This window comes from Chelonia mydas, chromosome 11 (assembly GCF_015237465.2).
Source record: "Chelonia mydas isolate rCheMyd1 chromosome 11, rCheMyd1.pri.v2, whole genome shotgun sequence".
Lineage (NCBI taxonomy): Eukaryota > Metazoa > Chordata > Testudines > Cheloniidae > Chelonia > Chelonia mydas.
The window spans coordinates 50,520,034-50,542,351 of NC_051251.2; the positions used below are offsets into that span (position 1 = coordinate 50,520,034).

A 22,318-nucleotide genomic window follows, 5' to 3' on the forward strand; every position below is an offset into this window, starting at 1 on the left:
TGCTACCTGTAGAAAGAATAGTTCTGCATAATAGGCAAGATTCTGCCACCCCGACTCACACTGAGTAATACTTCACTCTACTAACACTGATTTCAATGGGGCTTGCATGTGGGGTATTGTACTAGTCAACGTAAGGGTGGCAGAATCTGTCCCAACATGAGAACAATGGGCCACATCCTCAGCTCATGGAATGCAGAATGGCACTATTGGCTGGCCCAATATCATTAGAAGAATCTAGATAACCCAAAGTAGAAGTCAGTTACAGTGATTGGTGTACGAGGGTCAAAGCCAGAGCCTGACAATAAAATTCATATATATACACAGAGAGAGAGAGAGAGAGAGAGCAACATTCAGAGATCATCCAGAGCGCTGAGATGATAATAATAGCAAGCCCCTGACTAAGCCAGCCCTGATTACAAATAGTCCCCACCTGAGAGAAATTAGCTGATTCCAAGTTTAACTACTGAATGTGCCCAGCTGAGGAAGGGCTGGAGGAAAGAGAATGCAGGGAGTCAAAAGGTGCCTGTAGGGCCTTCAGTAAGCAGGAAGGCACCCTGAATAACCAGGGAACAGATTGGGAGACCCAGAAGGGAAGTAAAAAGGTGAGAAAGGGAAAACTGCAATATGGGTAGAGGATTTGACGTAGCTGTGTAGTACAGGGCCCTGGGCTATAACCCAGAATTGAGGCTGGGACTGGATTCCCCTGCCAGCCCCAAGGAAGTGGTGTACAAGGGTAGCTGAGCTTAGTGAGGGGGCTGCAGGCTGAATGTGACCGTGCTGAAGAAGAGCTGTGGAGAGGGTGGAAGCTCTTTATTTCTGTTCAGATAGTTTTGAACTTTAGTTTGGATAGCTGACCCGGGAAGGAATGGGCTAAGGACTGTGCCCTGGCTGGAGGGATGAGTTATATGAAAGAAACCACCACAGCCCCAGAGTGACTGGTGACAAGGGCTGCTACCCCACAAGGACACTGTGATGCCATGCCTGGCCATGAGGAAGTGCATAGTGGTGAGTAAACCCTGTTACAATGCTTTTTCTTTACATTACTTTAGCTGCAGCATGTCTGAAACAACTATATTTTTGTAGTGTTCATTGTCCACTCTCTCTTTTTCCTATACCTCACGGCAAGCACTGTATCTAGGGTGACCAGATGTCCTGATTTTATAGGGACAGTTCCAATTTTTGGGACTCTTTCTTATATAGGCTCCTATTCCCTATTACCTCCCCCCCGCCTCCCCAACGCCCTGTCCCGATTTTTCACATTTGCTGTCTGGTCACCCTAACTGTATCTCAGCCCTAGTCTACATCCAGCTCTTACTTCCTTCAAAGGCAGTCTCACTGATGATCGCACCTTTGGCAAACAGTAAATGATTGACTGTCCTTGGCCACTTTTATATTGCGTGAGTACATGTGCTGCCAGACCCCGATCTGCAGAAGGGATTCTTTCAGCAGCAAATTAACATGAAGTGATTTACTTTGTCCATATTGGATATAAGAGGGTGGGGGGAATCACTCCAGGTTGCATTTGCTTTTGAAATCTTTACTTCCATATTCCATAAGTCCTTTGGAAGAAATTTAATCCAAAATGAAATCAAAGATTGCCTACTTCTTTTTTGGATGGGATAAGCATTGCTGGTAAGTCATATACATAATTGTGCTGCTAAGATTTGAATTTACTTTAGCTCCTATCCTAGCCCAAATTTGTGTCTTTTTTTTTTTTAACTCTACGTAGATTGTGCTGCCTTAGAACAATAAATAAACTCCAAACTAGAAAAGGCACATTCCATGCATTAAGGGCTGGCTTCCTCTCTCCTTACTTTCACTGAGCAGTACTTTTATTCCATGAGTCATCCCCCTGATTTCAGTGGGAAACTTTACTAATAAGATACTAAAAGTGTGTGCTGTAGCAGAATTGAGCCCTTGTTGCCACGTTTTCAGGACCTCCATTCCCATGTGGGTGCTTTAGTGAAGTGGCCAGACTTCAAAAGTGCTCCACACCTGGCCGCTCACTATCGTTACAAAAATCACTAAAAGCCAAAATGTGCTGGAATTATTGAGAACCAGATGAAAGTATTGTGCTACCAAATGGTAAATAAATGAACCTTTCTCTAGAAATACTTCAATATCAATCTCAAACAGTTTGGGCCGAAAAACAAGCCACAATTTGAAACCAAAGCTGTTATGATTCTTCTGGGAGCTCTCCATTTGCCCTTCTCATTCCCTGTTCCTTCAAGGCCCACATCATGGATATGTGGATTGTGTATGGCTCCCTCCAGAGCATCCCTCTCTTGGCTAGAGAGGAATTGCTGAAATGCAATGTAAGGACACCCTCTCTCAGCCTCTACTGACCTGGGGTAGCTGGTCCAATGCTTGGGACATACGGTCAGCTTCCTGTCTAGACCACCTCCAAATTTTGTTCTCCCAAGTACTAAAAGCAATGTTTTGCCAAATAAATGCATTACATTTGAAATGTAGCTGCATAATGGCTAGTAGACAGCCAGTGTGGTCCAGTAGCTATGTTTTGGGAGTTGAGACCTGGGTATTGTCCTAATTTCCTCAGGAAATCATGTAGCCTCTCTGCCCAAAAAAGGGTTAAAAAAAGAACTAGATAAATTCATGGAGGATAGGTCCATAAATGGCTATTAGCCAGGATGGGCAGGGATGGTGTCCTTAGCCTCTGTTTGCCCGAAGCTGGAAATGGGCGATAGGGTGGATCACTTGATGATTATCTGTTCTGTTCATGCCCTCTGAAGCACCTGGCTTTAGCCACTGCTGAAAGACAGGGTACTAGGCTAGATGGACCTTAGGTCTGATCCAGTATGGCCATTCTTCTGTCCTTTGGTTTTCCCTATGTGTAAAATCAAAGAAGATGTGCCCACTATTGTTAAGAGATGAGATTCTCAGATAAAAAGTACTAACTTTATTACTATAAGTCAAAGAACACAAGAATGGCTATGCTGGGTCAGACTAATGATCCATCTAGTCCAGTATCTGTATTCTGACAGTGGCCGCTGCCAGATGCTTCAAACAGAGTGAACAGAACAGGAGAATTATTGAGTGATCCATCCTCTGTCATCCAGTCCCAGCTTCTGGCTGTCAAAAGCTTAGAGACACCCAGAGCAGGCCCTGACAATCCCGGCTAATAATCATTGATGGGCCTATCCTCCATGAACTTATCTAATTCTTTTTAGAACTCTGTTACACTTTTGTCCTTCACCATATCCCATGGTGGCAGGTTCCACAGGTTGACTGTCAGTTGTGTGAAGAAAGACTTCCTTACATTTGTTTTAATCCTGCTGCCAATTATTGGGTGAGCCCTGGTTTGCATTATGTGAAGAGTAAATAACACTTCCTTATTCACGTTCTCAACACCGTTCATGATTTTATAGACCTCTATCATATCCCCCATTAGCTGTCTCTTTTCTAAACTGAACAGTCCCAGTATTGTTAATCTCTCCTCACAGGGAAGCTGTTCCATATCCCTGAATAAACGTTGAGGTCCTTCTCTGTACTTTTCCCACTTCTATTACGTATTTTTTTTTTTTTTGGAGATTGGACAACCAGAACTGCACATGGTCTTCAAGGTGTGGGTGTACCATGGATTTGTATAGTGTTATTAGATATGTTCTGTATTATCTGCCCCTTTGATAATGGTTCCGAACACTGTTAGCTGTTTTTTATTCTGCTGCACATTAAACAGGTGTTTACCTCCAAGATCTTTTCTGAGTGGTAACAGCTAATTTAGACCCATCATTTTGTATGTATAGCTGGGATTATATTTTCAAATGTGCATTTCTTTGCATGTATCACATGAATTTCATCTGCCATTTTGTCATTCAGTCATGTAGTTTTGTGAGATTCCTTTGTAATCCTTCGCAGTCTGATTTGGACCTAACTCTGGAGTAGTTCTTTATTATTGGCAAATTTTGCCATATCACTGTTCACCTCCTCTTCCAGATAATATATGAATAGGTTGAACAACACTGGTCCCAGTACAGATACTTGGGGGACCCTGCTATTTACCTCTCCACCTTGAAAACTGATCATTTCTTTCTGTCATTTGTTTCCAATCTTTTAACCAGTTACTGATCCATTATGGGACCTTCCTTCTCATCCCATGACTCTTTGCGTAAGAGCCTTTGGTGAGGGACCTTGTCAAAGGTTTTCTGAAAGTCCAAGTACACTATAGCCACTGGAACGCCATTTTCCACGTGCTTGTTGACCCTCTCAAAGAATTCTAGTAGATTACTGAGGCATGATGTTCCTTTACAGGTTTGTTTGGTATCAAACATACAATATTACAGTGCATGTTATTTGTATGTGATAATAATACAAAAAACTGTTTTGATAGGGGGAAAAATACTGAAATTAGATAATGCAAAATGATTCCATAAGTCTCATGTCTTGGTATAATATTGGCTCAGTGCAGAACATATGTTAAACATTAAAATGACATAAGTGATGGGGAAAACGCATATTCTTAGAGTGAGCACTTCATGTTGGATGATGACTACTTGGAAAACAAAGTCTTGATAATGATTGTCAGGCCAGGAAAAGTGGTGCAAGGATATCCGCAGCCTGTAAAATATATCTGTGGTACAATGCACAGAATTTCAGTAAAGCAGCAGAGGTGGTCCAAGTATCAGAGGGGTGGCCATGTTAGTCTGTATCCACAGAAACAATGAGGAGTCCAGTGGCACTTCTTCAGATGCACTTCATAGGAGCTCTACCAGTAGAGGCTGCAGTCAGGATACACTGAATCATATCATTCAATGGCCAATTTACACACACCCCTTCCCCAGACAGAACTACTCACTTTTTTGGCAAGCACTGGTTGGCTGCATGCTCCCCACCCAGCAGGCGTGGAGGTTACAGCCAACTTGCTCACTGAAGTTTTACCTTTGTCAGGCTCCCAGCTGTCAAGGGCAGGGCACCCTGAAGCTACACAGATTTGGGGACTCATTTTCCGAAAGATAAGAAGGAACAAAGCAATTAATCACAGCAAAGCTAGTACTGTAGTTGATACAAAACAGTGCAGAGAAAATAGGACAACTTCATAAAGTCAAGTGGATCCCTTGTACCTAAAACACTTTCTATTGTTTTTAACCCCAGCATTTATGATCAGCTTTGACACTGGAACTTACAGTTCCTGGGTGAAATTGTCAGGGGACAGGGCCGAGAGCTCTCTTTGGAGCCTACTGACCCTGGAACTTGCTCTCTACCTGGTCTGATTGAGCCTCAGGGCTTGCAATGAAATGATCCCTGAAGGCCAAGAGGATATCTATTTTACCAGGCTCTCCTTATGAAGAGGATAGGTTGAGTAACTTCCCCTCAATGTGTAGAGATGCCATACTTTCATACTACTCTCTATGCATTCTGTTTTCCTGTGACGCATTGCATGGTGGGTAAGAAATAGGACAGTCACTGGCTCCAGCTAGAGAATAAGGTATCTGACTCCTGCACATGGTTTTTGTTCTAAATAAAGGGTTTATCTTGAAACCAGTCTGATCATCAATAAGATACCACAGGTGATTGGTTGAGCAGAGTGTGGTATTTGACTAACCACCTGAATGATTTAGTTGGTGTTGGTCCTGCTTTGAGCAGCGGATTGGACTAGATGACCCCCTGAGGTCTCTTCCAACCCTAATATTCTATGAATCTATGATAGACATATTTTGAAAACTGTGGATTTGAGGGTGGGAACATGGTATTGCATCTCCTTCACCAGCCAGTAGAGTTGAGATAGTGAGAATGGAAATGGTGCTGCTCTCGAGGATACTATTCCAATCTCCTGAGTTGTCATTTCTCCAGGATTCCTCGATGCAGGGTATGATTGAAATAGACAATACATGCTACAAAGATTTACCATAATCTTGGTTTGTTTCCAGTTCCTGCAATGTACTCTTTACAGGGTAAGTGAAAGCTGTGGGGTGAATAAGAGGATTCTACTGTGACAATGTAATGACATCCCAAATGTATTGTTTCAAAAATGCTGCTACTGGTCATTTGCCCCAAATATCTAGGTATAAATGTAATTTAAAAAAACATGCAAGGTACCACTATGGCCATCTAATCTGAGCTGCAAAGCACAGGCTACAAAATTTCACCTTGTGATTGCTGTATCTGTCACAATTTGTGGTTGAATTATACCATATAGTCTAGAAAGACATCCAGTCTTGATTTAAGGACTCCAAGGGATAAGTTATCAGATCCATTAATTTCTATTCCAACTACTAATTCTCTATCTTAAAACTTTGCATCTATTTCCAGTGTGAACTAGGATCTCAATTTCCGGTCACTGGATCTTGTTATGCTTTGGGTTCCTCCTCTCTTGGTAGTATTTATTTACCTGTCACATTTTGGAAATGCTTTTATTCCAAGTTGTATTTTAAACTGAGCATTTTGTCAGGGCTGAAGAATGTGGAACTGTAAAAAATGTTTTTATAGGGTAAGTACTAAAAATAAGGTTGTAGCCCATTGTTGATCTTCAGACGCCATTCCTATTACTTTCATTTGGTGTAAACATGGAATGAAGGCAGGATATGGCTCTGACTGTATCTTACAAGGAAATATTCTGCTCAAACACTTAGCAGGGCTTCAGTAGCAGACTGAAATACTAAACTCAGACATTTTGTATAATTGTTTGCTTTGAACCCTAGCCATTGAATCACATGAGCAGCTGCATCCTACCCCTGGTCTCTCATCCATTTCAATTAACATAATTTGTGGACAGTTGGCAAACCAACACATCTGAGCTTATTTTTAAATTCTGGGGGAAAATGGTTACCTTATGTGCTAGTTCAGCCAGCCCATTTATCTTGGGGAACATTGCGTATAGCCTAGCTGCAAGAAACAAACATGCTATACTCCACAGCAGAATTTTTAAAGGAGATTAGAGAAATAGTCTAATACAGTTTCATAAAGAAGTGTTCAGCTATTGAGGATCTAATCCTCTCAGAAGAAATGTAACATTTTCATGGACTCTCATTGTGATATGTTTTCACCCAATAGTATACACAACTCCATTGACGAAATGCTGTTTAACTAATATGGAAGTATAATTAGCCCAAATAATAAGGGCCAAATTATGGTAATCTTTGCTTGTGGGGCACTTCACAGCAAGGCAGGGAGAGCTTGTATTTAATACACTACTTGTATTTAAACCTAGTGGAACACAGTAACCAGGGCCTGCAGTTATGGTCTGCTGTTCTGACTCTCAGGATGTAGGATGACCTCTATCTCTGCAGTTGCACCCTCATCCTTACATAACAATAGCAGCGCCACACAGCATGGGTATTTCTAGTGGTGAATGGGGTGAAAGCACCCCTTCTCCATAGTTTCTGTAGAGAGAGCAGCCATAATATGTCTGCATACACTGACTGAGGCTTGGCCTACACTAAAATAATAGGTCAGCATAGCTATGGCACTGAGGTGCGAAAGAGCTATATCCCTGAGCACTGTAGCTACGCCAACTTAACCCCCAGTGTAGCTGCAGCTAGGTCAATAGAAGAATGCTTCTGTCCACCTAGCTATCATTGCTCAGAGATGGAGTTCCTACAGCAATGGAAATGAAACCCTCTTCTGTTGCTGTAGTCTGTCTACACTACACACTTACAGCAGCGTAGCTACAGTATCATAACTCTGCTGCTGTAGTGCCCATAATGTAGACTTGGCCTGAGTGCAAGGAAGGCACTGTTGATATCCATCAGCCCCACAGAGGGGTGATGTGTGGCCAGTGGGTGAAGAGCATGACCATAGACACACCCCTTATATACACATGTGGTGGGGGGGGGGGTTGTAACCCTCCAGGCCATTGCATGTAGGCCTGCACCAAAGAGAGCATGTGTTATTGTTGGTCTGTAGATGCAGCAATTGCCCCTTCAGGGCACTGTGAGCGTATGCTCCCAAGACTAGGAATGTCTTTAGCCTCCATATTCAGGCAGTGCAACTCCCACTCCCACTCTTAGAGCCATAACTGAGTCCCACATGTATGTATATGTTATAACACTGCATGGGTCATGAAGCATCACTTACTCTATATTGTACATGCTACATTGTGATTATAAGTCCTATTTCCTCTTGTAAAGATTTAACCACCTTGTGTAAATTGAGCAAAATGCTTTAAACAGTTCAGGCACATTATGTGAGGAAAATATATGCACTGAAAATGTTGCAGTGACAGAAGTATTTCCCAGGCCTATCTCCTTCAGTCCTGCATCTCGGGATACAAGATCTGCTATATCCCTGAGCACTACAAAGGGAGACTGTCTCTACAATATAAATAAGTGAAGTGGTATAAGAAATACTTGCTTTTCTTGGGCAAGACCTCGTAAAATCAGATTACATGTCCTTCAATTTGGCTCAGATTTGCTGTGTAAAAGAATGAAAGCTGACACCTCCTAGAGTAGAAAACCTCCCAAACATTTTAGAAACTAATCAGCCACTATATTAAGTCACACGTGCTGTCCTACCCTCTGTTTATATACAAAACCAGAATACAGGCAGAATAGCTAAGCTGTGCTGAAAGCAGGGTGTGTGCTGAGAAGTCTCTATGCCCCTTGGACTCTGTCCTGCCTTTCTTTGCAACAGAATGGAGGGCTGTGGGTGTAGCCACTAGACAGATCTGTGCTGACAACCAATGTATGAGGTGTATAGGAACTCCATTTGTCTCTACGCCTAGAACACCAGTTCAGCTATTCCATGCCAACCCAGCAGGCTAAGGGGCAAAATATTCCACCCAAAGTCAGATTTTTAAGATTTGTTGAGAGGTGGTACCACTTGGCCCCATGTGTTCTGTTTTTCTTGCCTCATTTTCTTTCCTTTTCTGTGACCTCATAACTTCCATAGCACGTTGTTTCTAATGTCATAAGTAGTGGTGGTATGTGGTAGATAAGCAGCAGTTGATGACCTTAAGATGTACAGTGTATCGCATGTCCTCAAGCTTCAGGAAAAAAATGCCCAAGTATTGATTAGTTTTTAATCCTTATTAAAAAAAATTTGGTAGAAGGTTGTGAATTTATTTGAACACATTGGATGAGAATTAACAATCCTGGATCCTTGGATGATTAGGGTAGTTTAATGACTAATACAATAGAAACCAAGTGTTCTACCTAACAAAAGCAATAACTTGGGAGTTCTCAGGAGTAGGCAGTTTCAGGGCCAGAATAAGGTGTAGTGATGCTTTTCCCCAAGTACAGGGTGTATATCTAATGCTCAAGATGATGTTAAAAGGTGCAGTCCAGCTACTCCACACTACTACGTTGCCCAAGGAAATGTGGTTCACCAACAAGGGGGCAAAGCTATGCACCACCTAGTGCATTCCAAGTTACTAATACATTCATCTCCCAAAAACTCTGCCTCATATACTGCGCAGTAGACCATGACTATGTGTATGGCTATCATGGCTATGAACAAAATGATGCTTGTTGGACTAATGGCAAAATAGTCAATTCCGTATCCATGCCATCTTATTTTATCCTTTTGTCTGACCACTTTTCACTGCCTACCTCTAAAGCAAAGATCAAGCAGAGTGAAAACTAGCTGTTCTGAACCACCAAGATAAATCAGTTTGATGTCAAAATTGCAAAACCGATATGGAGTGAGGCTAACTCATGCATTATTGCATTAGATAATGTGCCACACAATTAAAAATGGTGATATATTACACTATATACAAACAAGTAGCATCATGTTTTTTTCTATATTTCCCAAACTTGGATGACCCACTGAGGGGAAAAATTGCTCTAATGAAAACACTAAAGGTTAGCATTTAAAGTGTAGACGCTTTACTTTGACAGAATGGACAAGAAAAATATTGGCCCAGCCAAAGCATAGAAGCAACTTGATGTAACCTCTCTTCAAGCAGGCCATTTTAACTCTTCACTTTTACATACTATCTTCAGAGGCTTTACGTAAACTCTCCCTCAGTAATGACTAAACTGGGAAAAGCATAGGATAGAAAAAGCAGATGTAGATCATCCAGATAAACTGTTGTTGCCAAGTCTGTTTGCATCTACAGGAAACCAAGGAAGTCAGCAGTGGCTTTGTCCTAACTCCAATACTTCAGGAGAATACTTGTAGCTCCCATCTGAAAAAAGCCAGTGTGATTTATAGAAACATACAACACTGCTTTATCAATATAGTTAAAACCTTGGATTTTTAATTTGAATTCACATGGCAGATTTAATGGAATATCAAGACACCATACACTGTAGAGACTACTGTAAAGCTATTCCTATAGACCACAATATAGCTACCCTTCTGGTGCCTGTATTTTCAGTAGAGGAGCCCATCATGAAATACAAAGTGTCCCTAAAACACCAGGGCATGAGATTACTGTAACACAAGTAGCTGGTTGCAGTGATGAGACCAGAGAAAAGGGACAGTTAATGAAACATGGGATAGCTTTTGTCTTTAGTTTTTTGGGACTATGCTATCCAGGCAATGATGGTCTACAAAAGAATTATGGATACTCTCTGACTGATAAATGGCATCTGTTTTTTCCTGTACAAAAATGTTAAAATAGACTTCAGGCTTGATCCTGCAAAGCACTGATAAGGAGAGTTGCACTTAAGAACAAAAACTAGCTACACAATGGAGTGCAAGGGAATCCAGGCATGCAGTAGTGAGAGTACTTATGTACTGCTGCTGCCATCTTACTCCAGTCTGAGCTGGAGGAAGGCCTCAAATGGCAACCAGTACTAAATGCTTCAGTCCTAACCCAGTAAAACACTTTTGTGTCTTGCTTGACTGGGGCCTTCAATGGCATCAGAGTCTTATGCTTAAGTCCACCTCTCCTCAGACACACTGTTCTCCAGTGATACCATTTGATGCCTCTTTGTACCTTGCCCATTGCAAATAACGGGGGTGGGCACTCACTGGAATTGAGACTGCAGGTATGTGATCTGGGAATTACACTGCCCATCTCAACTGTAGAAGTAGCTGTCATAAATATAAAGGGAAGGGTAACAACCTTCCTGTATACAGTAGTATAAAATTCCTCCTGGCCAGAAGCACAAAATCCTTTTACCTGTAAAGGGTTAAGAAGCTCAGGTAACCTGGCTGGCACCTGACCAAAAGGACCAATAAGGGGACAAGGTACTTTTAAATCAATGGGGGGGAAAGGTTTTGGTCTGTTTGTTCTGTGTGCTTGCCAGACACCAATCAAGGAAGCAAGCAATCCAACTCCATTAGAATTAGTAAGTACTAGCAAGGGAATGCTTTAGCTTATTTTTTGTTTTGGCTTGTGATTTTTCTCTGTGCTGAGAGGAAGGTGTATTCCTGGTTTTCTTTTTGTAACTTTAAAATTTGGTCCAGAGGGAAATCCTCTGTGTTTTTGAATCTGATTGCCCTGTAAGTTTATCTTCCATTCTAATTTTACAGAGGTGCTTCATTTACCCTTTTTCTTTTAGAATCTGGGTTTCTTTTTTTAGTGTCTTAAAAAAACCCCAAGGTTGGTCTGTGCTCATCTTGTTTATTCTCAAGCCTCCACAGGAAAGGGGGTGTGAGGGCCTGGGGGGATATTAGGAGGGAGTAGGAACTCCAAGTGATCCTTTCCCTGAGTTTGTCTAAATCACTTGGTGGTGGCAGCATTACCTAATCCAAGGTACAAGGGACAATTTGTGCCTTGGAGAATTTTTAACCTAAGCTGGTAGAAATAAGCTTAGGGGGTCTCTCGTGGGTCCCCACATCTGTACCCTAGAGTTCAGAGTGGGGAGGAAACCCTGACAGTAGCCATGCTGCTAGTGACTAAATAGCGGTCTCCGATGGCTAGCCCAAGCTCCTGCCATGGAGTAAGCAATCAGGTGGAATTGCACTAGGCATGGCTAGCCCCAGCAGCTACCTGAGCTGCTGTAGACACACTGCTGTCTTTAGGTGCTCAAGCAGATCTAGTGCAGGTACTCCTATGCAAGCTGGGAATCACACCTGCCATGCAGATGTACCTTTAGTGCTGCTGAATCAACATGGCAGGTGCAGATGGGACAATACCATGACCTAGTATTCCCTTGTGTTGGGATGTAACAGCCTTGTGTGGTACACAGACTTGCAGGATCAATGGCATAATTGGGCTTGGCAGAACGAGGTTTTTTATAATTTGATCTATTTAAAATTCAGTTGTAAGAAGTTATGGGGGAGTCAGAATTTAATTGATATTCAAAAAGTTAAAGCTTTATAACAATTTAACATTGAAAATTGTCAATATCACATGTCAAAACATACAAAATATCCTTAAATCTCTGTTCCCCATTGGCATTTTTCTGTCTAGCTGTAAATCTCAATTGATGGAAATATTTCATTGGTTTGCATGTGTGTACTGTGAAATTGACATTTTTTCCAGCTTAAATCTAATCCTTCCAAGCCTAACCATAATGTTGCAGAGGGGAAAATGCTTTTCTCTGCCTTAATTGCCCACTGCTTGGCAAAGGGAGACCAACAAAAATCTTCATTCTGAGATTATCCTGCTCTTAACAAACTTCCCATTCCTTCAGTCATCTGAATTGCTATTTTAAACCTCTTGATGAGTTGCTGCATTCGCTGTCTGTCTTGGTGTCTGTGCTGTTCTTTCAGTAAGTGACACTTGGGCCCCGCCCCCTGTTTTTTTTCTCATGACAAGATATTGTATAAAGGTATCAGGGAAATCAGTCATTCCTTCTTGTTACTTTCCTAAAGCCCGTCAGATGGCAAGTATGCTCTCTGTGTGTCTTCTGTGCATTCGAGTGTTGACCCCTGCTCTCATCTGGAGACTGCCCTAAATGATCTGGTCAAGCATAGGCTGACGACTAGCCTCTCAGCTTTTTTTCATGTTTTCTCCCCTGGGTTTTTCATAGTTAGCTCTTTCTGCTAGAGTCATAGAATCCTAGACTATCTGGGTTGGAAGGGACCTCAGGAGGTCACCTAGTCCAACCCCCTGCTCAAAGCAGGACCAATCCCCAACCAAATCATCCAAGTCATCTCCATTTCCTTCACTCTTCTCAACACTGGTAAAAGTACCCAGTTAAATGTGTGAAAAGATTTCAGCTAATCCATCAGTTAATCACATAACTTTCTATGTCTCAGTTGGCGAATGTTTCCTTTTTGAGTGATATTAAAACAACAAAGGTTCAGCAAGAGAATAACCATTTAATGACTGCTTTGAGAGAGTAAATCCTAAGGAATAATTGACATAATTTTCATCACAACCATTCTGAACTTAGACAGTTTAGTTTCTTTAAGAGATGAGTCCAGTTTGCCCAAAAATTGTTTTTATTTTTAATCCTTTTTTCCCCAATATGTTGTAGTCCATGACCATGCTGAATTGGCCAACTCTGTGCCTAGATCACAAGTAATCACTCCTATAATGTCTGCTGGTAACTTGCAATTGAACTGCAGTCTCCCTTCCGAAGTTTCTTCTGTGAGTTGCAGACAAAAGCAGATCAGTTAGCAATCAGTGTATTTTCAATAGACATAGGGGCATAAAACAGTTTGGAATATTTTTTTCTTTGAATGCTCCCATGTATCAGAGAAACAGGAAAAGAATATTGTCTATCATTCTTCCTGTCAAACATAGTATTTAATGACTAAAGACAAATTAGGGTTCTTACAGGCATATTACAGGTTATTTCTCTCTTTACTTCTTCCTTCTTAAGGAAATTTTCTCCCTTCATCTTCAGAAGTCCCACCCCTCATTCCCACAAAATTTGGTCCCCTTCTTCTCACCAGCAAGAAGGCCTGGTCAGATTCAGGGACGAATATTAGTTGTAACACCAGACGCTCCCCTGATCTAGGGGCAGCTGATCACTACAGCTGATGAGTCTGAGCCTCACCAATAATGTGTCAAGTGTCTAGTCTGGTTGTGTTGCAGGATGCAGTTTGTCCTGCCACAAGTGGGGGACTTGTGGTGGGGTTGGTGCTGCTCAAACCCCTATAGGCTGAAATTGACCCAACTGCTACCAAGGGACTTCTGGCCATGTGATGCACAGCCTGCAGTATAAAGGAGGAGGTCCAGAGCTGGTGCACAGGGTTCAGTGGGGTTAACTGTAGGAAGGAAGAGCATAGAGCTGTCTGCACATGCACCCTGCTTTGTCTACTCCTAGGTTTGCAGGCTGTGGTAGGATAGGAAGACTGAACAGAATTACTTAGATGTGTAAAAGCATGGGCTGTGATTCATGTAGAAAGGTATCAAGGTTCTCTCTTTCTCCATCTCTGGCACAATGTATATCCACTTTGATGGTCAAGAAAATGTGACCATGCATTTCCAGGTTCTGTGCCTTTGTCCTAGAAAGGGCAATGTCAAATTCAAAATGTGAGTGAGTCTTCATGGATCTCTCCCTTTTGGAATTTCACATTCAGTCACTAATACCAAAAATGTACATGAAATGTCATGCTCTGCATCCTCTGGCCATGGTTTAATGTATATATTCCCATCCCAAACAGGCAAGATGAAGTGTCCTCATAAGAATTAATCCATTGCTCAAAACTGCTCAAGCAACAAGGTTGCTTATGAGATACTGATCGGGGGGAGCCAAAAATGATTTCTGTTTTTATAATTTGCCTGCAGTTTGACTAGCAGTTGCTCCCAGGCTAAGACCACGTGTATTAGTTTCAAAACAGATGCAAAATGATAGGCAATTGAAAGTAAGGGCTTACAGTAGAAGTGAGAGTTGCCAACAAGCCTTGAGGTAATAAGAAAAAAATTAAATAAAATAAACAATAAACTGAGTTTTAATGACTGCATTATCCTGTTCCAATAAAATGGCTAAAATGAATAAAATGACTTCCGAGCACACCGGAGTCATTCAGAATCATAAAAGTCTTTTAGTACTGGATGAGCTACAGAAGCTGCTAGTCAACTGATCATTGGCAATTGGTGCAAAAAGGGAGGGAATGGAGAGGGGATCCCAGTCCCCACCTTGGTCCTAGACCATACCTGGCTCTCTTGTTCCCAGAACCCCTGGCTGCTATCTCCTTATGCTGCTTCCTCTGCCTCTTCCACTTCCAGACCTGCTCTTGAAGAAGGGATGGCAGCTCTATAAGGATATATGAGGGAAACCCCATATACATATAGCGTCTCGCAACAGTAAAGAGGTATCCTGTTAATGAGGAAATAGTTTAGCAGAGGTTCCCAAGCAAAATTATGGTGGTGCCCCTGATTGGCAATAAGTTTGAAAAAGGAATTTCTTAATGCCAACAGGCACCATTTCCTGACAAGTCACATTTGGACTGTCTCTCTCTCTCTCTCCCTCCTCTTTCTCCTGGTAGGGCTGTGTAGGGAGGGGAGGGAGCTGGTCAGTTACAGGCCCCTGGTTAATCTCCCCACAGCATAATGGGAGATGATCAGAGGCTTATGGCAACCCTTCTTCAAGGGAGATGGGATCAATGAAAATGTCAACTCTCCCTCTCATTGATGGTGGTTGTTTGAGAAGGGGTACTTGTCTACCTTCCTCCCTCATCACCTGATTACCTCTGAGCAGGTTACTGATTCCCTAGAGGCTGTCTGTTGGTATCTTGGGGGTTCACAGTTTGAGTGCCTACCCTGCTGCCTATTACTGCTGGTCTTTAGGGTGTGAGACTGCTTGGTCCTGCCCTTTCATTCCTGCAGGCTGATCTTTCAACGCTGCTCCTGTTGGCATTGGGCAGGGAGCCTAGGTTTCCCTCACATTGACATCAAGAGGGAGCACTGCTTATTCATTTTAGACTAGGTGGTCCTCCTGAGGACCCTACGTTCCTACCCACTTACCCACAAACTTACGCTCGTGCTATGTTAGACTGACCCCTGACTCTCCCTTTTCTACCAAGTATGGAATAGCAAAAAGAGCCACCATCAACAACATACATTGTGGCCACAGTGTTAGCTAGTCAATTCCAGACCATCTTTTACAGAAACTTCAGACCATTGTGATGACTACACTAAACCTTCTGGAAGCAAGTACTGTATTGTAAAACTAAATGATCTTACTGTATTTCATTTTTGGTCAGAACTAAGTCTAACTAATAAAAATTCTGCTTGTTTGTCTGAGTACCTGAATTAAATTGGGCCAACTGCATTTGAAAGAGCCTCACTTTTGCATTACAGGATAACCCAAACCTGTGTTGGGAAATTTAGGTTAGCAAAGAATGCAGGTTCAGCCCAGGATGTGCAGTTTCACTCACATGTAGAGCCAAAGTGCAAAATCTCCTGTCACAGTGCAGATGTTTCATACAGGAAGCCTCTAATTGAAACTTTTCCCCCTCTCCGTTTGCTGGCCTCATGTGGCTTCATACTGCTCTTTACTCATTCCAGAACAATTTGAATCATGGCCAGACAGCTTACAGTCTGTGCTTTTCATAGATTGGAACAATTGTTCCAATCTTCTCTTCTGATCATATTTGGCAGAAAATAAAAGTAGCCATGCTTCAGATATGATTTTTGTGTGGTTAATTAGTATCAAACTAACAATATGCTTGTCGTGTTTTTTCCTGACTAGTTCCACATTGGGGGAGTGACAGAGCTCTGTTCAAGTTTTTAGGATGCATTCATACTGTTTGCTGAACTTATTAAATAACTTTTTTAAGTCAATGGGAGTTTCAACAGTTTGCACAAGATATGAATTTCCACCAATGTGCTTAAGATGGAAGTACTTTCACTATTCGATGGGATGGGAGAGGACCTTGACAGATGTAATGTCACTTACATGCTGTTTATGCTGTAAATTGTAAAAATTAGAATGTTTTACCACAGGGACGCTTAAGTCATAATCTTCCCATGAGAAGGAGTGATGGCTAGATACAGAATAAAAGTGAATGACACAGAAGTCCAGTGGTGTCATTTCTCGTCATTTCTACACTAAATGATTTACACTATGATTTGTTGACTTTGGGCCAGAAGGAACCACTGTCTCATCTAGTCTGACTTCCTGTATAACACAGGCCATAGAACTTTTCCTCCAAAATTTTAGTTCAAACTAGAGCATATCTTTGTAAAAGCATCCAATCATTTCCAAACTCCTGTTAAATGGAGAATCCACCACAACCTGTGGTAAATTGTTCCAATGATGACTTAGCCTCAGTTGAAAATGAAGCTAGACAAATTCAGACTAGAAATAAAGCTCAACTTCCAACCATTGGATCATGGTACTGGTAGATTAAAGAGACTACTATCAGATATTTGTTCCCTGTGTAGGTACTTACAGACTGTGATCACGTCATCCCTTAACCTTCTCTTTAAGTTAAATAGACTCAAGCTCATCACTTGCATGTTTTGCACTCTTTAATCATTCTTGTGACTCTTCTCTGATCCCTCTCCAATTTGTCAACAGCCTTTTGGAATTGTGGACACCAGAACTAGACACTGTATTCCAGCACCAGTTACACCAGTGCTAAATACTGAGCTGACCTCCCTGCGCCTACTTCTGATTTCCCATTTATACCTCTAAGGATTGCATTAGCCCTTTTTGCCATAGCACTGCACTGGGAACTCGTGCAAGGCTGATTAGCCACCATGACTGCCAAGTCTCTGTCAGAATCCTTGCTTCCCAGGATAGTCCCCCCATTCTGCAAGCAGGCCCTGCATTACATTAAAAATAAATATAACTTTACAGCTAGCTGTATGAAAATGCATTTTTTGCTTGTATCCAATTTACTAAGGGAGCAGTGACCTGTTTTCTTCGTTAATTACCACTTCCTGATCTGACATCTGCAAACTATGTGATTCTGTTTTCTTCCAGGTAGGTCATGAAGATGTATGTCAAAAGACACATTCCTGGTGTTTTCAAGATTAAAAGGATTGCCAAAGTATGCAAATACATCTTAGGGGAAAGACAAGGAGATGGAGGGGAACCTTTTGACAGCAAATATTGCAATTGAGATTTGTTCTGCTTTACATTTGCTGCTCTAGTTTTGGTAAACTTTTTCTCACAGTCAAAAGGGCACCAACCATTTACTTTCCCACAATTAGGCATTGTTCATAAAACAATACATGCCAACTCTTAAAGAGGCCTTTGTACAAATAAGGTAACTGTTTTCAGAACTCCTCTGAAGGTGAAGAGGGGAAATGTTTATAATATGAATAAATACAAAAAGGTTTTTGAGACCCAAATAATGTATTACTATTACACGCTGTAACAGGGTGTGCATACCCCGCAATGGACAAGAGGGGGTTAACTCCACACTATGGGTGGTGGAAGTTCCACCCCTCAGACCGTGCTGAGCATGCTCCAACTACTGCCTCAGTGTAAAAGGGAGCAGCCTAGCTCATTTTAGGCTGACCACCAGAGGGGAAGGACTTTGGGTGGAGGCTCCAGCTGAAGAGCCATCACATCACAAAGAGCCTTTGCCTGTGGGAACTGGAGACCCTGGGAGCCAGACTGGAGGGCTGCAGCTGATGGAGGGAATCACCCATGCTGGCAGCCCAGGAATCCCGAAGCTCAATGAACTATGATTCTTAGAAATGTGGTGGAAAGTGACCCTGGGAAGGTGCATGAGTGGTACCAAGCTAGGTCTGCCTTGGAGTGGAAAAGGCGTTACTGTCTCTTGGCTAGCTGAAGTTGGAAAATGCCAGTTTGGCTATCACTGGTGAGAGTGCAGGAACTGAGCTGAATCCATTAAGGCACCAAAATTAAAAGCAATGTCAAATATCTCTCTCCCCCCTTTTATCTCCATCCCCCACAAATCTGCTGTTAGCTCATTTTCATTGTTGTCAATTGACAACAAATGTACAGTCATGAAACCTGTGGTGTCTGGGAATAACTTTTGCTAAAGAAATGAATTACTTATTACTTGACTTCTACTCTGTCTCACTTGAAAGGTGGGAGTATTGGCATGCGTTTGTTAAAATTCTAATCACAAATTTTGGTATAGACTGAATTGTTAGTATCTTTCAAGAGAGGGAGGTGTTGAGTGACTTTCTATCTTGGTGTAAGGGGTGGGGAGGAATCTTAAGTGACTTATTCTTTCCCTGTGTTATCAATAAATGATCTCAGGAATCAGCAAATAAACTGATCTTAGAGTCAGAAGGGAGAGAGTACAGGCTGCTGGTCAGTTACACTTCAGACCATTTAAAATGTCAGCTAAAAATTTGTATCATTTTTTGCTTTTAAAATCTGGTAGCAGGATTAGAGAAGAGGCTTTTGATATGATAGGAAGGCCAATACAATAATCAGAATAAGAGTAATGGAGAGTCGTTAAAGAAAACGAATGGGTTATGGTGCTAGGTGGAGTCCTGGAAAAGAGAGGGAGCGCTAAATGGATTATCAAATTTTAAATATCCCTGCGTCACGGAGGGCATCAGTGTTCATGCAGCCCCATATTCCCCACTGCATGGGTTGGTGGGAAAAGCTCCCGATGGAGTCAGCTCTCCTGTGAGCCAAGAGACTCCCTGTCCCACACAGGAGCTGAGGCAGGCACAGAATTAATAGCAGCAGCTCTCATGCCTGCCCTTCTCCTCTAGTCCCATGGACTGTGGGGAGACAAACTGCAGGGACTCCCTTCCTGCAGCAAGAGCTAGGTGCTCAGGTGGAAGCAACAGGAAAAATCGCTCCTCTTAGGATTTGATAGACTTTTTTATTTTTAACTTAGATCTTGATTCTGGACCCTTTTTCCCCTCCTTACTGATTTGTTGTCTTGACTTCTACAATTCCTTCGCACCTTTCAGTGTCTCTGTCCTTTATCCTCCCCCACCCTTTCATCTCTTCCTCCCCTCCCACCAGCTCCCACAATTTAGCATTTTTTTAAAGAAAAACCAAACTTGAAATACTCCCTCCAAACATGCTACTTGTCACCCATCATCCTGATTTCTTGGCTTAGGTGTTACATTCCTCCCTCCCACTCCACCCCACCTTTTATCTGTGTGGCCTAATTAGATTGCAAAATCTTGGGGTGGACATGTTTGTGCAGGAGATAGCACAATGGGGCCTCAATCCTGAGTTGGGGCCTTCAGTGGCTACTAAAATCACTCATGGCAGGGACCAATGATGACTAACCATATATCTTTAAAGAAAGATATGTTTATAAACCTGTAATAGAGCACCATCCTTGGGCAAATGCATGCGCCTTTGGCCTGGTCTACCCTTAAAACATACATCAATGCAACTATTGAAAAATCCAGCTATGCTGCTCTAAACCCCGGGGCAGTTGCAGCTCAGTTACTAGAAGAAGGTTTCCATTGCTTGGGGAGGTGGAGTTCCTACAGTGACTAGAAAAGAAAAAGTCTCTCCCTGTAGGTTTCAGAGTGGTAGCCGTGTTAGTCTGTATCAGCAAAAAGAACGAGGAGTACTTGTGGCACCTTAGAGACTAACAAATTTATTTGGGCATAAGCTTTTGTGGGCTAAAACCCACTTCATCGGATGCATGCAGTGGAAAATACAGTAGGAAGATATATACACAGAGAACATGAAAAAATGGATGTTGCCATACCATCTCTAATTAGACTAATCAGTTAAGGTGGGCTATTATCAGCAGGAGAAAAAAACTTTTGTAGTGATAATCCGGGTGGCCCATTTCAAACAGTTGACAAGAAGGTGTGAGTAACATTAGGAGGGAAAAATTAGCATGGGGAAATAATTTTTACTTTGTGTAATGACCCATCCACTCCCAATCTTTATTCAGGCCTAATTTAATGGTGTCCAGTTTGCACATTAATTCCCGTTCTGCAGTTTCTCATTGGAGTCTGTTTTTGAAGTTTTTGTTGTTTGTTGAAGAATGGCGACTTTTAGGTCTGTAATGGAGTGACCAGGGAGGTTGAAGTTCTCTGACTGGTTTTTGAATGTTATAATTCTTGACGTCTAATTTGTGTCCATTTATTCTTTTGCATAGACTGTCCAGTTTGACCATTGTACATGGCAGAGGGGCATTGCTGGCACATGATGGCATATATCACATTGGTGGATGTGCAGGTGAACGAGCCTCTGATAGTGTGGCTGATGTGATTAGGCCCTATGATGGTGTCCCTTGAATAGATCTTTGGACGGAGTTGGCAACGGGCTTTGTTGCAAGGATAGGTTCCTGGGTTAGTGTTTTTGTTGTGTGGTATCTGGCCTGTAGGCTGAGTGTATGGGGTTATGCTACCATAGCTATGGTACCGTAGCTCTGTAGCTACAGTCTCTGTCTTACACTAAGGCCATGTCTGCATCTGTGGGCTTGGCACTTTAAAGTTGCCATTTCAACAACTAGGAATAAGTATGTGCCCTTTAGGAAACCAAATATAAGACTTTCTGCTTGTGGGGCAGAGGCAGCAGACACAAGGAACCCAGGTTGGGGAGGGAGACTCTCTCCACAAGGACAAAAGCGGCTCAGATGGGAGAGAGAACAAGGATTAGGGAAATCCTAGTGCAGGTCTTCCCATAACAGCTAGGCAAAGGGTGATCAGTTAGAAGCAGAAGAGGTATACTGCAGACTGAGGATGACAACAGAGAATGCCTTGGACCAAGGGATGACATGCTACTTGAGCCAACCGGGGGCTGATGGATTACAGACCCTGGGAGGGATTGTGCTCCAGTGTGGAAGGGGAATGGACTGTGAACATCGTGCTGCACAAGGGGAGCACCTGTGTGTGTCTGAAAGAGAAAACAGATGCTGAGTAATATTACCTGAACCATGTGTGGGAGGAGGACACATTCATCAGGGAGCCAAGAAGGAGAAAATAAGGCAGCAGGCTTAGTGACCACAGGACAAACCCTTAATATATTTCACTAGGTGTTACACTGGTTATCAAGACCTAAGTAAATGCCTGATGACTGTATGTATGTAGGATGTTATATGACCTGCCGGGATTAAAAAACACAAGCTAAGATCAAGGCCCTGTATGTTAAATCAGAACAATATTGTTAAAACATGCTAAATTCTGTAGACCTCTCGAATCTGAGATGTGCTGTTTATCTGAAAGTTTTGGCTTTGGATACTGAACTTGATGAAAGTTTGCAAAACTGAGACATTCCAAACAATTGTGACACATCCAATAGTTTTGGATGACCACTGAATTTGTAGGTGAACAAAATTCTGTTTCCAATTAAACCACACAATCCTGCTGATGTCAGATACGTGTAGTGCATGCCAGTAGCTTGCTCCTTAAATCCCTAGGTGAACTATTCCTATACCACAGATGGAAAAAAGTATTTAAGGGGAATGTATGCAGATTCCGGATTATACTGGCTGATTTTTTTTTTTTTTAATTTTGTGTATATACTGGCTAAACTGACTAGTGGGCTGGCCTAAATTTCTACAGGGCTAAATCGTGCTTTGTTTTTGCCCTGCAGCTTCAATGACGCTAATGGGGTGGGAAGTCCTAAGAGCAGAATTTGTCCCTTTGTATTTTTTTCATCAAAGTTATGTTAGGGAAAACCATATATAGCTTGTTAGAATGTCACAGAAC

The 22,318-nt window shown here is 42.1% G+C and overlaps 1 long non-coding RNA gene across 2 annotated transcripts in view; it reads left to right on the forward strand.

Moving 5' to 3' along the window:
• The first annotated feature begins 518 nt into the window (after positions 1 to 518).
• Positions 519 to 22,318, forward strand: part of LOC122462474 — a 44,490-nt gene continuing 22,690 nt past the window's right edge. For both annotated transcript variants that reach the window (XR_006285022.1, XR_006285021.1), the window contains exons 1-2: positions 519 to 602; positions 842 to 1,005. This is a non-coding gene — a long non-coding RNA (uncharacterized LOC122462474). The remainder of the gene's footprint in view (positions 603 to 841; positions 1,006 to 22,318) is intronic.